The 20,174-nt window shown below is 36.2% G+C and overlaps 1 pseudogene; it reads left to right on the top strand.

Annotated features, from left to right (window-relative positions):
* The first annotated feature begins 4,094 nt into the window (after positions 1 to 4,094).
* On the top strand, positions 4,095 to 9,522 carry LOC140595570 (uncharacterized; annotated as a pseudogene).
* The last annotated feature ends 10,652 nt before the right edge of the window (positions 9,523 to 20,174 follow it).

Genomic DNA, 20,174 nt, shown 5'->3' with positions numbered 1-20,174 from the left:
CACAAAGGATTATAAACATTATGAAAAATTATATGTCAGTAAATTGGAAAATGTAGAAAAAAATGGACAAATTCCTAGAAACATATAACCTACCACAACTGAAATGAAAAGAAATAGAAGATTTGAACCGACTGATTAGCAGCAATGAAATGGAATCAGTAATCAAAAAACTCCCAACTAATGAAACTTCAGGGTCAGATGTCTCCACGGGTGAATTCTATCAAACATTTAAAGAAAAGTTAATACCTATTCTTCTCAAACTATTCCAAAAAATACAAGAGGATGAAGAACTTCCACCTTGATTCTTCAAGGCCAGCATTAACCTGACACCAAAACTAGATAAAGACACTAAATAAATAAATAAATAAATAAATAAATAAATAAATAAATAAAATAAAGATAACTACAGGCCAAAATCCTCAACAAAATATTTGCAAACCAAATCCAATAGCACATAAAATATTAATAATTCATGATGATCATTGAGATTTACTCCTGGGATCCAAGGGTTGTTCAATATTCACAAAATGATCAACATGCTATACCAACATGATATATGACATCACCAAGAGAAAGGATAAAAACCTTTCAAGAGTTGCAGAAAAAGTATTTGATGAAGTATAATATCCATTCATGATCAAACACTCAATAAAGTAGATTTATAAGGAACATATATCAACATAATGAAGGTCATATATTTTTTAAAAACCCCACAACTAATATCATCCTAAGTGGTAAAAACTAAGAGCTTCTTCTCTATGATAACAAGACAAGGATGTCCACTCTTACTGCTTTCATTCAACATAGTACTGGAAGTTCTAGCCACAGCAATCAGGAAAGAAAGAGGAGTAAAAGACATCCAAACTGGTAGTAAGGAAGAAGTAGAACTTTCGTTATTTCCAACAGACATGATATTATACATAGAAAACCCTAAAGACTCCACCAAAAACTACTAGGATTGATAAATGAATTCAGTAAGGTAACAGGATACTAAATCAATACACAAAATTCTGTTGCATTCCTATACACAATAATAAAGTAGCAGAAAGAGAAATTAAGAAAATCCTATTTACAGTTGCACCAAAAATAACAAAATATCTAGGCATAAATTTGACCAAGGAGCTGAAAGACCTATGCTCTGAAAACCATAGACACTGATGAAAGAAATTGAAGGTGACACAAATGAGAAGATTTTCTATGCCCACAAATTGGAAGAAAAAATACTGATAAAATGTCTATACTACCAAAAGCAATGTACAGATCTAATGCAATCTCTATCAAAATACCAACCGCATTTTTCACAGAACTAGAGCAAATAGCCCTATAATGTATATGAAACCATAGAAGACCTCACATGGCCAAAATAATCTTAAAAAAAAAAAAAAACTGGAGGTATCACAATCTCAGATTTCAAGACATGCTGCAAAGCTATAGTTATCAACACAGTATAGTATTGGCACGAAAATAAACACATAGATCAATGGAACAGAATAGAGATCCCAGAAATAAACTCACAATTATATGGTCAATTAAACTTTGACAAAGAAGGCAATAATATGTAAGGGGAAAAAGTCTTTTCAACAAATGGCGTTGGGAAAACTGGACAGCAACATGTAAAAGAATGAAACTGGACCACTTTCTTATACACAAAAATAAACTCAGAATGGATTCAATATCTAAATGTGAGACCTGAAACCATAAAAATCCTAGAGGAAAACACAGGCAGTAACCTCTCTGACATCAACCATAACAACTTTTTCCTAGATAGGACTCCTGAGGCAAGGGAAACGAAAGCAAAAATATACTATTAGGACTTCAACAAAATAAAAAGCTTCTGTGTAGCAAAGGAAACACTCAACGAAACTCAAAGGCAACTCATAGAATGGTAGAAGATATTTGCAAATCGCATATCTGACGAAGGGTTAGTATCCAAAATAGCTGAAGAACTACAACTCAACACACACACACACACACACACACACACACACACATACACACACACAAAAATCCCAAATAATCTGATTTAAAATTTGGCAGAGGACCTCAACAGACATTTCTTCAAAGAAGATATATAGATGGCCAATAGACACATGAAAAGATGCTTGACATCACTCATCATCAGTGAAATGAAAATCAAAACCACAATGAGATATCACCTCACACCTGCCAGAGTGCCTAAAATCAAAAACATAAACAAGTGTTGACAAAGATGTGGAGAAAAAGGAACCTTCACCCACTGTTGGTGCGAATGCAAACTGGTGCAGCCACTGTGAAAAACATATTTAGTTTCCTCAAAAAACATATTTAGTTTCCTCAAAAAACAAATATATATATATCTGCCATATATTTCACTACTGGATATATACCAAAAGAATGGTAAAAACCAATTCTAATAGATATATGCACCCCTGTGCTTATTGCAGCATTATTTACAACAGCCAGCCAAATTATGGAAGCAGCCCAAGTGTCCATTGATAGATGAATGGGTAAAGAAGATGTGGTCATATATACAATGACATGTTTCTCAGCCATAAAAAGAATGAAATCTTGCTGTTTGCAAAAACATGGATGGACCTGGAGTAAAATGCTAAGTGAAATAAGTCAGAGAAACACAATTACCATATGATTTCACTCATAGGTGGAATTTAAGAAACAAAACAATGAACGATCAAAACAATAGGCAATGAAAAAAAAGAGACAAACACAAAACAGACTCTTAACTATAGAGAACTGATGGTTATCAGAGGAGAGGTGGGAAAGGTGTTGGTGAAATAAATGAAGGAGATTAAGAGCACCCGATCATGCTGAGCACTGAGTAATGCATAGAATTGTTGAATCACTATATTGTACACCTGAAACTAATGCCGTATGTTAACTATGCTGGAATTAAATTTTTTTAAAAATTAAACTGTCAAAATAACTAAAATGTCTCAACTATTATGTCCTTAAATATTGTATTTTCTCCATTCTCTCTTATCCTACTGAGGTTCCAATTTATAATATGTATTTTACAGTGTGTGCTATGTGTCTCTCAGGCTTTTGCTTTTTCCTATTTGTGTTTCTCTTTGTGCTTTAGTTTGGATATTTTCTACTCACTCAGGTACCCTTGCTAATCCTGATTTCTATGTTTAACCTGTACTTGATCCATCTATTGAATACTCTTATAGTATTTTTCAATTCTAGAATTTCCATTTGATTCTATTTCATAGTTCTAATTTTCTGGTGAAAGTATCCATCTTCCATTTCTTTTGTTACCTTTTCCTCTTTTTTTTTTTTTTTTTAAAGAAACATCATTAATAGGTTATTTCAGCCTTTGCTAAAACAAATATCTGGATCACCTGCTTATCTTGCATTTTTTTTAAGCTTCTTTAGTTGGAGCTGTTGTCTGGTTCTTTGTCTTGGCATGATTATTTTTGGCTGAATGGTAGATACTCTATATTAAAAAAAATCATAGGAACTCCACCTGATTTTTTTTTTTTAAGAGAGAATCATTCTTTTCTCTACTAGGCAGATAGAGTAGAGGTTTTATCACTTCAATTAAGTATTGAACTGAGTGTAGATAAGATTACAGGTTCAATTAAGCTCAAACTACCCCTAGTTCATGCTTGTTCTTAAGGTGTAGTTCTCTTTTCATTGTAACACCTAGTATGTTCACCAGAAACACCCTCCCCTCTTTATTTGGCCAATGGTATGTTTGAGGTGGAGGTTTGTTCTGTATTCAACATACCTTTTGTAGTAAGGCAAGACTGAAAAAAAACAAGGAAAATCTCTTCTCTTACCTTTTGTAGTAAGGCAAGACTGAAAAAAAAAAAAAAAGGAAAATCTGTTTTATTATAGGGGTTAGATGTAGTTTCATATGGGTTTGTCCTTTGCAGCTTCAGAATTCAGCCAAAACTTTGAGGGGGAAACTAGCTGCATATCAGCCCCAGTTCTCACTGCCCTCTCAGTCTGATCTGAAGCCCTCAAGCTTCCAACTTTGTCCAGTCCCATAAGTCTCCTTGTTTCTCTGTGACCACCAGTGACCCTCTATCCATAGAATCTGGACTCTCAGGTTTTCATTTTGTACATAGAATCGACAAATGCCTTCACGAAAAATGGCTACAGAATGTAAGCTCATATTTGTGGTTTCCTCTCTCTATAAACATTTTTTCTTCTTGTACTGGTTGCTTTAGTAGCTCTCTGATGCCTTTAACAGATCTTTTTTTTTTATTTATTTTATTTTATTTTATTTTATTTTATTTTATTTATTTATTTAAGAGAGAGAGTGTGTGTGTGTGTGTGGTTTGTAGGACGTTTCCAGTGGTTTTCAACAAGATTGTTGGTCTGCTTCAAGTGATTTTAACTAGTCTATAGTTGTCCTAAATATCATTTTATTTACATATTTGTTATTTATTTATTGTTTTTGTTTCAAGTCTTTATTTACATTTCAGTTAAGATATAGTGCAATGTTTTCAGGAGTAAAAAAATGTGGACATAATATAATTGAAGTAATGTGCTTAAGAATCTGGTAAGTATTAATTGGCAACTGGAATACCTGAGATACATTTCTGATTCTGAAATTTACTGTATAGCATTGGGCAATTTACTTACCCTTCCTACATTCTAGTTTTCCTATCTGAAAAGAAAAAAAAAGTTAGACTCAATAATCTCTAAGATATTTACTTTCATTCTGTGAATTTGTATTCTCATAATTTGAACAATTTTATTAGCTGATAAATATTGTCAGAACATCTACAAAATCATCATCATAATAAAAATAAATAATGCACAATTAAATAAGAAATATGTTTAGAGAATGATGAGTCTTTAGAGTTCTATTTTCATTGAAAATTAGTCACCATAACCAAAAACTTTTTAAATCACTAAGCTAACAAGTTTCCTTAAGGATAACCATATTGGCTGTTAGAACTAAAATGGCCATATGTTCTTGTTTTCAGGGGCATCTCCCCATTTATATTTTTGTCTTTACATAACTGCAAATAATTTTCCCTTTCCCTCTAAAATAATATTTTGTTTTGGCTGGAAAGTTATATGGTCATTCCAGTTATAATTTTGAGAGAAAGAGAAGCTCTTGGTTCGTCAGTTGCATAATCCTTCTTGTGAGACTAATTTCAGATTTTAATATTGTACATGCCAAAAAGCAGAAGTGACTATTGATAGAAACTATATTAAGTTTCTATTCAGATATAATATTGATAGACTCTAGAATATTCAGACATGGTTTGAATCCCTAGCCTAGCTACATGACAGTTTTTCAAATGTGTTCATGTTTTTCACAGAAGAGTGAGAATCACTTGAACAAAATGTTATTCACAACAAGCCAATACATGTATCATCCAGTGACTATTAGGGCTTTTAACAGATATAGACAACTGAAGACAATATATCATAAAGAGTGTAAAACTCAGTGATGGAGAACTGTTTATAAGAGACATTATAATGTCTCTACAGACCTACCTATCCTAGTGTTTAGAGATCTTGTAGTTCAGTTGTGAGGCTATAATGACTTTGATGGAAATACTTCAATTTATCACTAGATTTTTAAAATAACATTTATTACTGGTTTCCTTTAAAGAAAATAGGTGTATAAAAGATATTATAAAATATTCTGGAAAATTTTTAAAAATTATATTTACTGGTAGAGTTCTAGTTCAAGATAGTAGTATAGGCAGATCCTAGATTCATTTCTTTCCATGGACACATTGAACAATATCTATGGAACAATTTCCTCTAAGAAATCCTAGAACCTAGCTGAGTGACTCCTATGCATCATGCAAATAGAAAAAAAAAATCTACATCAAAGTGGGAAGGGGAGGCAAACACATGAATTCCACTGCCAGCATAGACCCATTCGGAGAAAACTAAAACCCTGAAATATATACCTGAGGAGTGAAGGGTTTGAACCCCACATTGGGCACCCCAACTTTTAAGACCTATGAGTGAGAAATTAGTCCCAAGGCAATATAGCTTTGAAAACTAGTGAGCCTCATATCTGTAAGACCCACAGGACCATAGTGAACTAAGAAATGGCTTTTAAAATACCTACAATCACAAACTCACACACTGGGGTCAAGTATAAAAGCAGTCAATTGAAGAGTGCCCAGACTTTATGTGAAAAAGGCTTATTGCTTATCTTAAGGCATTGGTCTGAGGGGCAGGCATCTAATTCAGCATACAAGTAGAGGGCTGCTGGGGTATTCTCTGGGAAGGGAAGCTGGCATATGCAATCTTTGTGCTCACCCTTTACCTTGCTCCAAATCACTGATACCTCTCAGAAAGAAGCTTGTTCTCTCCTGTGGTGGCCCAATTTTTATAGCTACACCCACAGGACACCTAAATTTCCCAACTGGTCCCCATTGGGAGCGTCCTAAGCTGAACAAAAACCAATGTGCTTACTACAAAGAAGAGGGCCACCGGGTGAAAGACTGTCTTAACAAAGGACCTAAGGCCCCTGCCAAGATCTTGGATATGAATGACCTGGACGACTAGGGGAGCCGGGGTTCAGCACCCTTCCCCAAGCCCAGGGTAACTCTCAGAGTGGAGGGGCAACCTGTTGAATTCCTAGTGGACACTGGTACACAACATTCGGTTTTATTACAACCCCAAGGGAAATTGGCAAACAAGACTTCATGGGTTCAAGGGCCACGGGCACCAAACAGTACTCATGGACTACCCAAAGAACTGTGGATCTCGGCATGGGCTGGGTATCCCATTCCTTCATGGTCATCCCTGAGTGTCCCTACCAGTTGTTAGGTCGGGACTTGCTCACCAAGATGGGGGCACAAATTTGTTTCCACCCCGAAGGGGCAAAAATCCTAAACAAGGAGGGGCACCCTATTCAGGTGCTTCTCCTGAGTTTAGAAGACGGATATTGTCTCCACCAAATGCCCTCAGCCCCAATGACTGACATTGACCATTGGCTACGGGAATTTCCCCAAGCATGGGCAGAAACTTGGGGAATTGGGCTGGCCCAGCATCAACCAGCCATATACATAGAACTAAAGCCGGCGGGCAGACCCTGTCAGGGTCCACCAATACCCCATGCCTCTCGTAGCATGTAGGGGAATCACACTCCACATACGGCGACTACTGGACTCGGGCATATTGAGGCCTTGCCAATCGGCATGTAACACTCCCTTGCTGCCGGTTTGGAAACCGCACTCTAACGATTACTTGGGTGAGTTCTGTTCCGAGCACCCTCATTTGATATCCTGTTGGCGGAGGAGGAACAGGACATATGCCTGCGAAGCACCAGGGACTTGCTACAAACTATAGTGGCTCTAGGATACTGGGCCTCAGCTAAAAAAGCCCAGATCTGCAGAGCAGAGGACAGCACAGACCGTGACCAAGAAACTGCAGGAAGACATCTCACCGAGGTATGGTTTTCCTGTTAAGACTGGATCAGACAATGGCCCAGGATTCGTCTCTAAGGTAACACAGGGAGTGGCCCTAGTACTTGGGGCAGATTGGAAATGACATTGTGCATATAGGCCCCAGAGCTCAAGACAGGTAGAGGATGAACAGAACATTAAAGGAGACCTTAACAAAGTCAGTCCTGGAGACTGGCGGGGACTGGGTGACTCTCCTCCCCTTTGCCCTATATAGGGTGAGGAACTCCCCATAAGATGGGACTGACTCCCTACGAGGCCATGTTCGGTCTTCCTCCACCTATTATCCCCAGTTTAGCAGCAGGTTTCCAAGGTGAACAGCCTCTGGCATGTTGGAACCGATCGAAAGGGAGTCGGGGTAAGATCCCCGAATCCGGAGTGACAGAGATGGGCACCGTGAGGCGCCCAGTGTGGTAACACAACCAATCCCGGAGAAGCCAGTGGGAGCCCCGGGGAGAGTTCTCTTTTCTTTGTGAAGGGCAGGGCGCCCTGGAATGGGCTCACCCCGAGAGAGGGGCCTGCGCCTTGGAAGAGTAGCAGTTCGGTGGTGCCTGGGAAGCTCTCGCTGGCCCTTGAGAATCCGGGGGAGAGGGTGTAAATCTCATGCCAGGCCGTACCCATATCTAAACCTGAAGTGCTTACTGAGTTTGATCACCAACTCCTTTTCTCCCTCCAAGTGTTAAAAGGAACCCATGAGCAGGTGTGGCCTAAGCTGAGGGCCCTCTATGAGACTGGGCCACCCCCCGGCCCCCATCGATACCGGCTGTGTGACTGGGTGTACATGCAGAGATACCAACACCAGATGCTTCAACCTCACTGGAAGGGACCCTACCTCGTGATCCTGACCACTCCCACCGCTCTCAAAGTCGCAGGATTACTCCCTGGGTCCACTATACCCATGCAGGGCCAGCTGCAAGGACTTTGTTAAGACTGCGCTGTTCTCACTTACCCCACTAATGTTGTTTATGCTCTGTCCTCTTCGTGCCAGAACCAATCCCCATTAGCCATTTAAAAATGTGCACCCAATTCAGCCTTGCTTTTAAAGTCTTTTAAGGTTTAAAAAGATAGGAGCATCTTGACTGTAGAGAGGCTTTTGCAAGAAAGGGGGGGGGGTGGTTATGTGTTGCCCCAGATGAGGAGTGTTGCTTCTTTACTGACCACTCAGGAATAGTCTGGGAATCTACGGCAAAAGTCAGAAAAGGTTTGGCTAGACGTAAATGGGAGCGAGAACAGCAACAAGGTTGGTTTGAATCATGATTTAATCATTCCCACTGGCTCACTCTGAGACCAACCTGGACCCATGATTGGGTCCTTCCTTAGGTTCCTCTGAGAGGGGGAAATGTGGAGGCTGAGAAAAATTAAGGCCATCCCTCCTAAAGTTTAGCATTAGCACAAGTACAGCCATCTTAGGCCCCTGTGAATAAGAGCTGAACTTTGGGAAAAACTGCAGAATGTCCTCAATGTCCTCGGCAGGTATTCCCATATCAGAAAGACAAAAGAGCCCACCCCCGTGGTAGAAAGTCCCATCTTAGAATTCTTCCATCCCTTCTGGAAATCCCCTAGACCAGCCTATAAAAAACCCAGATGTAACCCACTTCGGGGTCCAAGTCTCTGCTCTGCTGTGTCGGGTATACTTGGACCCAAGCTCGAGCTTGCTAATAAGCCCTCATGCACTTGCATCGGTGTCGGCTCCTTGGTGGTTTCTCGGATTCGCAATCTTGGACACAACAGTAATAACACCAGGCACTGCACACAAAGTAGACTGAAACACACTCCAATCTTTGAGTAAATGAGGCCTATTTGCTTGTCCAGAAGCTTCAACTAGAAGGGTAGTCTTCCAGTTTGACACACATCTAGGGATCTATATACATATATGTAAGGAACAGTAACCAGTGGACACATTCTGCTCTCCCTCTGCCACACTTCAGCTCACCAGGATCTCCCAGAAGACTCTATACTCTTGTCTGTGTCCCTGATTTTTGCAGCTGCCACCAGTAGACATCTGTCAAATGCCAACTTTGGTGGCCAGTGGAGTTTACATTTGTGGCCCCACAGAGCTGTGTATATCTGCATACTTCAAAAGCTGCCGCCTAAAGGTCCAGCTTCCAATCAGCCTGCCTCTAATGCTGACTAAGGTCCTATCCTTTGAGACAAAATAGATCTGGAAGACTCCTAAATGCTGGGAGTTACTAAAAACAGAATAGGATGTTTGGACAATCACAAGGGCTTAAGAGACAACCAATACTAGGGCAGGGTTAAACAATAAGGTTGATCTCTTACATGTGGCCACTCCTTGAGACTAGGAGAGATGGCTATTTTATCTAATCATAGAAACCAACGCACAAAGTTAAGGAAAATAAACAGAGGAATATGTTCCAAAGAAAGGACAAGATAAAACCTCAGAAAAAAATCCTTAAATAAAATGGAGATAAGTGAGTTATCCAATAGAATTAAGAATAATGTTCATAAAGATTGCTCATGAACCTGAAAAAATAGATGAATGCAAGAGAAATTTAACAAAGAGACAGAAAATATAAGGAAGTACAAAATAGAAGTCACAGAGCTGAATAATACAGTAACTGAACAACAAATTGCACTAGAGGGGTTCAATAGCAGACTAATGAAACACAAGAAATGATCAGTTAACTCAAAAATAGGAGTGAAACTCATTAAATCAGAAAAGAAAAAAGAAAAAAAGTAAAACAAGTGAAGATAGCTTAAGAGACTTATGATACAATATCAAGCAGACCAACATTTGCATTACAGGGGTTCCAGAAATAGGAGAAAATGGCAGGGGCGGATTTAAAAGCCAGTGTGTGTGAAGAGCAAGAGGTGGCTAGTTTGCAACCCGGAACACTGGAAGCTTGCTGCTGGCCATGGCTACCTGCCTCGTTTGCAGCCAAAAGTGGACTGCTTCTATTCGTGAAACAAGTAGGCTTTGCATCTAGTATTCAGTTTTGGAGAAAAAAGAGATGAGCAGTGTCCGAGGGAAATCAATACTTAATAGCTGTGAGAGAGATGTGTGGGGAGGGAGGCAGGGACGGGGCAGATAACTTATTTGAAGAATTAATGGCTGAAAAGTTCCTTAAACTGGGAAAGGAAAAAGACATCCAAACCCAGGAAGCCCATAGATTCAAAATAAGATGAATCCAAAGGTACCTACATCAAGACACACTATAACTAAAATGCCAAAAGTTAAAGACAAGGAGAGAATCTTAAAAGTGTCAAGAGAAAAACAACTTGTTATGTACAAGAGAATCCCCATAAGATGATCAGTATATTTTTCAGCAGAAATTTTGCATGCCAGCAGAGAGTGGCACAATATACTCAAAGTACTGAAAGGAGAAAACTTCCAGCCAAGAATAGCTACCCAGAAATGTTGACATGCAGAATTGAAGAAGAAATCAAGAGTTTCCAGACAGGAAAGAGCTAAAAAACTTTATTAGCAGCTACACTAGCCTTATGAGAAATATTTAAGGGACTTAAGCTAAAAAGAAAAAAAAGGTGCAAATTAGAAACAAGAAAATATATAAAAGTATAAATCTCCCTTAAAAAGGTAAATATATAGTAAAGGTGGTGGATTAATCATTTATAAACTAGAATGAAGGTTAAAAGAGAAAAGTAGTCAAAATAACCATAATTACAATTTAAAAATACACAAATTAAAAATTTGTAAAATGTGATATCAAAAACATAAAACATGGAGGGGGAGAATAAAATTTAGAGCTTTAGAATAGGTTTGCACTTAAATTGTTATCAACTTAAAATAGACTATTACAAATAAAAATTTCTATATATAAAAGTGTTGGTTACCACATAGCAAATATCTATAGCCAATATACAAAAGGTAAAGAGAAAAGAATCTAAATATAAAACTAAAGAAAGTCATCAAACCACAAGGAAGGGAGCAGAAGAAAGGAACAGAGAAACAACAAAACAGCCATAAAACAATTAACAAAGGGGCAATAAACACATACTTATCAATATTTACTTTAAATGCAAACAGACTAAATTTTCCAATCAGAAGACAGAGTAGCTGAATGGACTAAAAAAAAAACAAACAAACAAACAAAAAAACCTAACTATCTGCTGCTTTCAAGAGACTTGCTTCAGATTCAAGGACACAGAAAAAGTGAAGGGATGGAAAAATTATATTACATGCAAAAGTAAACCAAATGAAAGCTGGGGTTGCTATACCTATACAAGACAAAATAGACTTCAAAACAAACTGGAATAAGACACAAAGAAGAGCATTACATAATGATATAGTGGTCGATTCAACAGGAGGATATAACATTTGTAAATATTTATGCATCCATCATAGGAGCACATCAATATATAAAGCAAATATTAACATATGCAAATAAATAGTAAAGCAGCAATCATAGGACACTATAATACCCCACTTTCATCAAAGGATAGATCATTCAGACAGAAAATCAACAAGAAAACATTGGCCTTAAACAAAATATTAGACCAGATGGAGCTAACAGATATATATATAGAACATTCTATACAAAAAGCATCAGAAAATAAGTATACATGGAACATTCCCCATGATCTTATGATTAAGTCACAAAATAAGGCTTAATATATTGTAGAAGATTGAAATCATATCCAGCATCTTTTTTGATCATTATGTATGAAACTAGAAATCATTCTACAAAGAAAATTGAAAAATTCACAAATATGTGGATATTAAACGTCATGGTCCTGAACTACGGAACAACTAACAGTCAAAGAGGAAATATAAGGAGAAATTTAAAAATACCTTGAGATAAATAAAAATGGAAACACATCAAAATCTACAGAATGTAACAAAAGCAGTTTTAAGAAGTAAATTCATAGCAATAAATGCTTACCTCAGGTAACAAAGAAAAATCTTAGACAATGTAAATTTACACCTCAAGAAACTAGAATAAGAAGAACAAACTATAGTCAAAGTTGATAGAAGGAAAAAAAATAAAATAGGAACTAAAAAGACAATAGTAAAGATCAATGAAACTAAGAGCTGGTCCTTTGTGATATACCACAATAACAAAATTAAGGATAAGAATTATATGATCATCTCAATAAATATAGAAAAAATCATTTGATAAATTCAAATCCATCTACAATAAAAACTCTCAATTGAGTTTATAGGGAACTCTACACAATAAAGGCCATATATGGCAAAAACCACAACTAGTATTATACTCAATGGTGAAAGCTGGAAGCTTCTATTTTAAAATCAGGAACAAAGCAAGAATGCCCACTCTTGACACTGTTATTCAACTAAGAATAATCAGTCAAGGGATGCCTGGGTGGCTCAGTGGTTGAGTGTCTGCCTTTAGCTCAGGGCCTGATCCCAGGGTCCTGGGATGAAGTTCCACAACGGTCTCCCTTCAGGGAGCCTGCTTCTCCTTTTGCCTCTGCCTCTCTCTGTGTGGGTCTCTCATGAATAAATAAATAAAATCTTTAAAAAAAAAGGATAATCAGTCAAGAAAAGAAATAAAAGACATCTAAGTCAGAAAGGAAATACAACTGCTCCTATTTGCAGATGACATATTGTATATAGAAAACCCTTAAGACTCCACCAAAAAACTATTAGAACTAATTAGTTAATTCTGTCAAGATGCAGGTAACAAAATCAATATATAAAAATCCCTTATGCTTTTTTACACTAATAGTGAACTTTCAGAAAGAGAAAGTAAGAAAACAATCCCATTTACAACTGCATCAAAAATAACAAAATACCTAGGAATAACTGTAACAAAAAAAGTAAAATTTAAAGACACAAATCAAAAGATATTAATTAGTTATAGGTGGGAGGAATATTGGTTTTTTTGGGTTTTTTTTTGGGGGGGGGAGGAATATTGTTAAAAGGGCCTAAAGCAATCTACAAATTCAATGTGATCCCAATCAAAATTCAAATGGCATTTTTCACAAAAAATAAACACACCTAAAATTTGTTTGGAACCACAGAAGACTCTGAAAAGCTAAGCAATCCTAGGAAAAGAATAAAGTTGAAGAGCTCATATTCCATAATTCAAGCTATATCAAAAAGCTATAGTAATCAAATTGTATGATATTATCATAAACACAGACACATAAGACACACAGGTCAATGGAACAAAATAGAACACCCAGGAAAAAGAAAAATCCATGTATATGTGAATTAGTGATGTTAACTAATGACAAAGGAGCCAAGAATATACAATGGGGAAAGAACAATCTCTTCAACAAATGGTGTTGGGAAAACTGGATGACCATATGTAAATGAATAAAACTCAAACACTATCTTACACCATATATAAAAATTAACTTAAAATGGACTGAAGACTTGAATTTAGGATCTGAAACCATAAAACTCATAGAATAAAACATAAGCAGTAAACTCTTTGACATTGGTTGTAGTAGTAACTTTTTAATTTTGATACCAAAATCAAAGGCAAAAATACACACCCCCAAAACCAAGTAGGGCAACACGAAACTAGAAAGCTTCTGAACAGCAAAGAAAACCATGCATAAAATGAAAAGGCAATCTACTTAATGAGAAAAAAATATTTTCACATCATATATCTGATAGGGTTTAATATCTAATATATGTAAAGGACTCACAATAACAAAAAAGCAAGTAATTCATTTAAAAAATAGACAAAGGATCTGAATATTTTTCCAAAAAAAAAAGAAAGACATTCAGATGGCCAATAGATGCATGAAAAGGTATCAGCATCAGTTATCATTAGGAAGATGCAAATCAGAATCCTGTGACATTATCACCTCACTTAGAATGGCTATTATCGGGACATCACCGCTCAGTGGGTGAGTGTCTGCCTTTGGCTCAGGGCATGATCCTGGAGTCCTGGGATGGAGTCCCACATCGGGCTCCCTTCATTGAGCCTGCTTCTCCCTCTGCCTGCGTCTCTGCCTTTCTCTCTGTGTCTCTCATGAATAAATATATAAATAAAATCTTTAAAAAAAAAAAGAATGGCTATTATCAAAAAGACAGGATATAACAAGTGTTGGAGGGGATATGGAGTAAAGAGAACACTTGTACATATTGGTATGAATATAAATAGGAACAGCCACAATGGAAAATAGTAGGGAGGTTCCTCAAAAACTTAAGAAAGTAAGCTATCATATGGTCCAGCAATTCTATTTTTGATATTTATCCTAATTTTAAAAAATTATTCACCCCCTTGGTCATCATGGCAATAATAGCCAAAATATGGAAACAATATAAGTGTCCATCAAATGCTGAATGAATAAAGAAAATCTGATATGTGTGTGTTTGCATACATTTGTGTGTGTATCCATACACACAGAATGGAATAATTTTTGGCCATAAAAAAGAAGGAAATGTTGCCATTTACTATAACATAAATGGATTTTAAAGCATTTATGGTAAGAAAAAGAAGACGGAAAGATAAATACAGTATGATCTTACTTATATATTGAATCCAAAACCAAAATTATAAAGACCCCAAATAGCCAAAGCAAACTTGAAAAAGCAAAGCAAAGCTGGACCTCAAGCTATATTACAAAGCTATTGTCCTCAAGACAGTCTGGTACTGGCACAAAAACAGACACATAAATCAGTGGAATAGAATAAAAAACCCAGAAATGTGTCCATAACTATATGGTCAACTAATCTTTGATAAAACAGGAAAGAAACTGGACAGCAACATGCAGAAGAACGAAACTGGACCACTTTCTTACATCACACACAAAAATAAATTCAAAATGGATGAAAGACCTAAATGAAAGACAGGAAACCATCCAAATCCTAGAGGAGAACACAGGCAGCAACCTCTTTGACCTGCCCCATTGCAAGTTCTTGCTAGACACATTGCCAGAGGCAAGGGAAATGAAAGCAAAAATGAACTATTGGGACTTCAGCAAGATAAAAAGCTTCTGCACAGCAAGGGAAACAGTCAACAAAACTAAAAGGCAGCTTATGGAATAGGAGAAGATATTTGCAAATAACATGTTGGGTAAAGGGTTAGTATCCAAAATCTATAAAGAACTTAATCAAACTCAACACCCAAAAAACAAATAATCCAGTTAAGAAATGGCCATGAATAAATATTTTTCCAAAGAAGACATCCAGATGGCTAACAGGCACATGAAAAGATGCTCAACATCACTCATCATCAGGGAAATACAAATCAAAACCATGATGAGATACCACCTCACACCGGCCAGAATGGCTAAAATTCACAACACAGGGAACAACAAATGTTGGGGAGAATGTGAAGAAGGGGGATCCCTCTTACACTGTTGGTGGGAATTCAAACTGGTGCAGCCATTTTGGAAAACAGTGTGGAGGTTCCTCAAAAAGTTAAAAATAGAGCTACCCTATGACCCAGCAATTGCACTACTGGATATTTACAGAAATGATACAAAAATACTGATTTAAAGGGGCACCTGCACCCTAATGTTTATAGCAGCATTATCAACAATAGCCAAACCATGGAAAGAGCCCAAATGTCCATTGATTGATGAATGGATAAATAAGAGGTGATATGTGTATATGCAATGGAAATAATAGCCACCAAAGAATGAAATCTTGCCATTTATAATGATATAAATGGAACTAGAGTGTATTATGCTAAGTGAAATATGTCAAAGAAAGACAAAACCCTTATGATTTCACTCACATGTGGAATTTAAGAAACAAAACAGATGAACATAGGGGAAGGGGGGGAGAGGGAGGCTAACCAACAAGGACTCTTAACTAAAGAGAACAATGGATGGAGGATAGGTGAAAAGAGTATGGATGGGCTAAATGGGTGATGGGTACTAAGGAGGGCACTTGTGATGAGCACTGGGTGTTATATGTAAGTGATGAATCACTCAATTCTACTCCTGAACCCAATATTATGCTTGTTAACTAACTAGAATTTAAATCTTTTTTTTAAATTTTTATTTATTTATGTATTATAGTCACAGAGAGAGAGAGAGGCAGAGACACAGGCAGAGGGAGAAGCAGGCTCCATGCACTGGGAGCCCGACACGGGACTCGATCCTGGGTCTCCAGGATCGCGCCCTGGGCCAAAGGCAGGCGCTAAACCACTGCGCCACCCAGGGATCCCAACTAACTAGAATTTAAATAAAAAGTTGAAACAAAAAGAAAACGAATAAAAAATAATTTCCTTAGTGAAATAATACCAGTAGATGACAGTCATTCAGAGACATTTCTTTTTATGTTTATTTCACTAGGAGAAAACTTAAAAAGAGATTTTACCTAGGAATCAGATTCTTCGACATGTTAAAAGTAGAAGTGCCTTCCCCATAAATCATAGTGCAAGAACTTAAATTCCTACGAAGAAATTTAATGCCCAGAACCATGGAATAAGAACAAAGAATATTTTCTTGCTACAAAAACCACCTTTTGTTGGTTTCTGGTATAGAATTTGATGATTCATTGCTTATATACAGTGATGAGCACTCATATGTAGACTATGTGATGAGCACTGGGTGTTGCATGTGGGTGATGGGTCACTGAACTCTACAACAGAAACCACTACTATCCTGCAGGTTAACCACCTGGAATTTAAGTTAAAATTTGGAGGAAAAAAGTGAAGCCAAAAATATAAAAACAAACAAAAAACACAAAAAACCAAACTCGTATAAAACAGATGGTGGGTGGGATCCCTGGGTGGCACAGCGGTTTGGTGCCTGCCTTTGGCCCGGGGCGCGATCCTGGAGACCCAGGATCGAGTCCCGTGTCGGGCTCCCTGCATGGAGCCTGCTTCTCCCTCTCCCTGTGTCTCTGCCTCTCTCTCTCTCTCTGTGTCTATGAATAAATAAATAAAATCTTAAAAAAAAAATAAAATAAAATAAATTAAAAAAAAAACAGATGGTGGGTGCCGGGGGCAGGATGTAGGGAGTGGGTTAAGTGGGTGAAAGCATCAAAGGGTATAAACTTCTAGTTAGAAGTAAGAAATAAGTCGTGGGGAAATAACGTACAGCATAGTGACTAGAGTTCATACTTTCTTGCATGCAGTAGCTAAGAGGGTACATCTTCAAAGTTCTCACAAGAAGAAATCATTTTTGTGACAAAGTATTGTGATAGACATTAACTAAATTTACTATGATAATTTTTCAACACATACAAATGTTGAATCATAGGTGGTGTACCAGAAACTAACATAATGTCATATGTCAATCATGCCTCAATAAAGAGGGACAATACACTGCCAGATTGATCTACAATCCTTTCATTCATTCATAATGAATGAGTTTTCATTAACTCATTCATTCATCAGGAAACATCTACCTAAACACAATTTTTGATGCTGGCTTATATTGAATTTATCATTTAAAGTTGCTAAATAATAAGAATTTCCAAGCTATTGCCTGGTAGTTAAATCCATAGTAATTCATAAGTAACACAATTCTATTAAATCTATATGTCTATTTTCTTAACCATTTTATAGTTGGCCATTTTTGTTATTTCTGGAGTTTTTCACAACTGTAGAGTAAACATCCACACATAAAACATTTTGCATTTTTAGGATTACTTCCTCAGAACTCTTTATCAGAATTAGAGATAGTGGGTCAAGAAGAATTAACTTTTTTAAGGCTCTTGATGTGCTACCAAATTGATATATATTGCTATATCAATGTATATTACCAGCAGCAAGACATAAATTTAACTTTATAAATAAAAACTGCCTATGTATTCTGTGGTTATCTGTTGGGTTGTTTTCTCTTTTTATTTTTGTGTCTTAGTTAATGTAGTTATAAGATTGCCAATTTTGTTTGCATTTTTGGAAAAACTGGTCATTACTTTCAATGTTATTGTTTATTCTGGTCTCTATTTTATTTATTTCTGATTTTTCTTGGTTATTTCCTTCCTCTACTAAATTTAAGCTAAGTTTCTTCTTATTCTAGTTTCTTGTGGTGTAATGTGATTTATTTGAAAGTTTTTCATAATACAAGCATTTATAACATAAATTTCCCTCTAACATCTGATTTTGCTGCATCCCATAGGTTTTGGAATATTGTTTTTTCTTTTGTTTTAGGACATATTTTGATTTGCTGTTTGATTTCTTATTTGGTCCCTGCTTGAAAAGTGTGTTGTTTAATATTTACATTGTAGATTTTCCAGCTTTGTTTTATTATTGATCTTTAGTTTTATACCATTGTGGTTGGAAGATATACTTGGTATGATTTCAGTCTCTTTAAGTTCATAATATTTATTATGTCTCTTTTTATTTGATTTAACCAGGGGATTCTTTCATGTGTATTTGAAGAAAATGTTTATTCTATTTTTCTTAGATGGAATGCATACACACGTACACACACACACACACATATACACACACTATAAGCATTAATTTACTGCATATATATATACATATATATTATAATTTTATTTATATATATATTTTAGAATCATGTATTCTGAAGTATAACTTTAACTGAGGGTACTTGCTTAAAATAAAGCATATCAGAGGGGAGGTGGATAGGAGGATGGGTAAAATAGGTGAAGGGGCCTAAGAGTATACTGTCATGATGAACATGGAGTAATGATGCATAGAATTGTTGAATCACTGTATTGTACACCTGAAGCTAACATACCATTATAATTTAACTATACTGGAATGAAAATTGATAAAAATAAATAAAAAATAAAAGTTGCCACTTTAATTATGAAAAACAAATAAAAATGGAAAATACAAAATATGAATACAACTTTTATTTTTTAAAATTACAAACACACATTCTTTTCAAAATGAGAAATAAAATCCCCTTTCCTCTTAGTTTTCCAGATGGCAAATGTGTTCTTTTGAAGGTATTTTATCTTTGACTTTTAAAAAGAAAAAAATCAATTTCAGTGTGTAATGAAGAATGTAAAGATCTGTGAAACAGAATAACTAACTTTAGGTAAAGAAATGGAACTGCGTTTCCATAAGCATAGTTTTATTTATAAAAATTAAGGGGACAATAATATTGAACGTGAAGCATCCTTTTCTTCGTAGCTTGTGATCTAACTTCCCCAGATTTATTTTTTAAAGACTAGTAAGAGATTGGCATTTACCAGGTAATGAATTCAGAAGCATGTAAACTACCCCCATAATTGTACAATTTATATTTGGGTACATATATCTATCTCTAGTTCAATCTGACTAGAAACAAGTTTTATTCCAGCCTTGTGTTTAGGCTCTTTTTCATATTGCACGCAGTGATATTAATTTTCCCACACTGCTTTCAGCAAAGGAGCAGTTCCAGTCCACATAGTGTACTTTACAATGGATGTTTATTTAGTATGCTGAATAATAATCTGACATCACTTGGCTTCCTGATATGGCCTTTGATGTTCTCAAATGAAGTTTGATCTCACATCTGTATTACCATATAAGGCAACATATTTCTGGGAAACCTTATGAGGAACCCCCTCTCCCTCAAAACACACATATAACAACATACATCAAAAAGTTGAGTGCAAAACAAACATTCTTTGAATAAAGACCAGGAAAGGAATCCCAACTGTTTAATCTTCCAGGTCTTTCCACCAATTAGAGAAATCCTAACATATTTCATTTTATGATCTGACACACACACACATACACACATTACACTTTTGAACATACACAAATTGTAGCCAACATTGTCTTAAGCGAAGTTATACTGCATGAAGCATTGTGTGTAATCACCAGAGGACAAGTTATCCAGTTATAGCTCTCATTTCTTGATCCTAATTTCATAAAAAGTTCTCAAATTGTAACTTATCACATTCCTTAAATCAGAAAAAAAATATATTATCAGGATCAAAGATAATTTGATTGCTTACAT

This window comes from Vulpes vulpes, chromosome 15, assembly GCF_048418805.1.
Source record: "Vulpes vulpes isolate BD-2025 chromosome 15, VulVul3, whole genome shotgun sequence".
Classification (NCBI taxonomy): Eukaryota; Metazoa; Chordata; class Mammalia; order Carnivora; family Canidae; genus Vulpes; species Vulpes vulpes.
The sequence above is the reverse complement of the archived record's forward strand: the minus strand, read 5'-3'. Positions and strand labels throughout refer to the sequence as shown.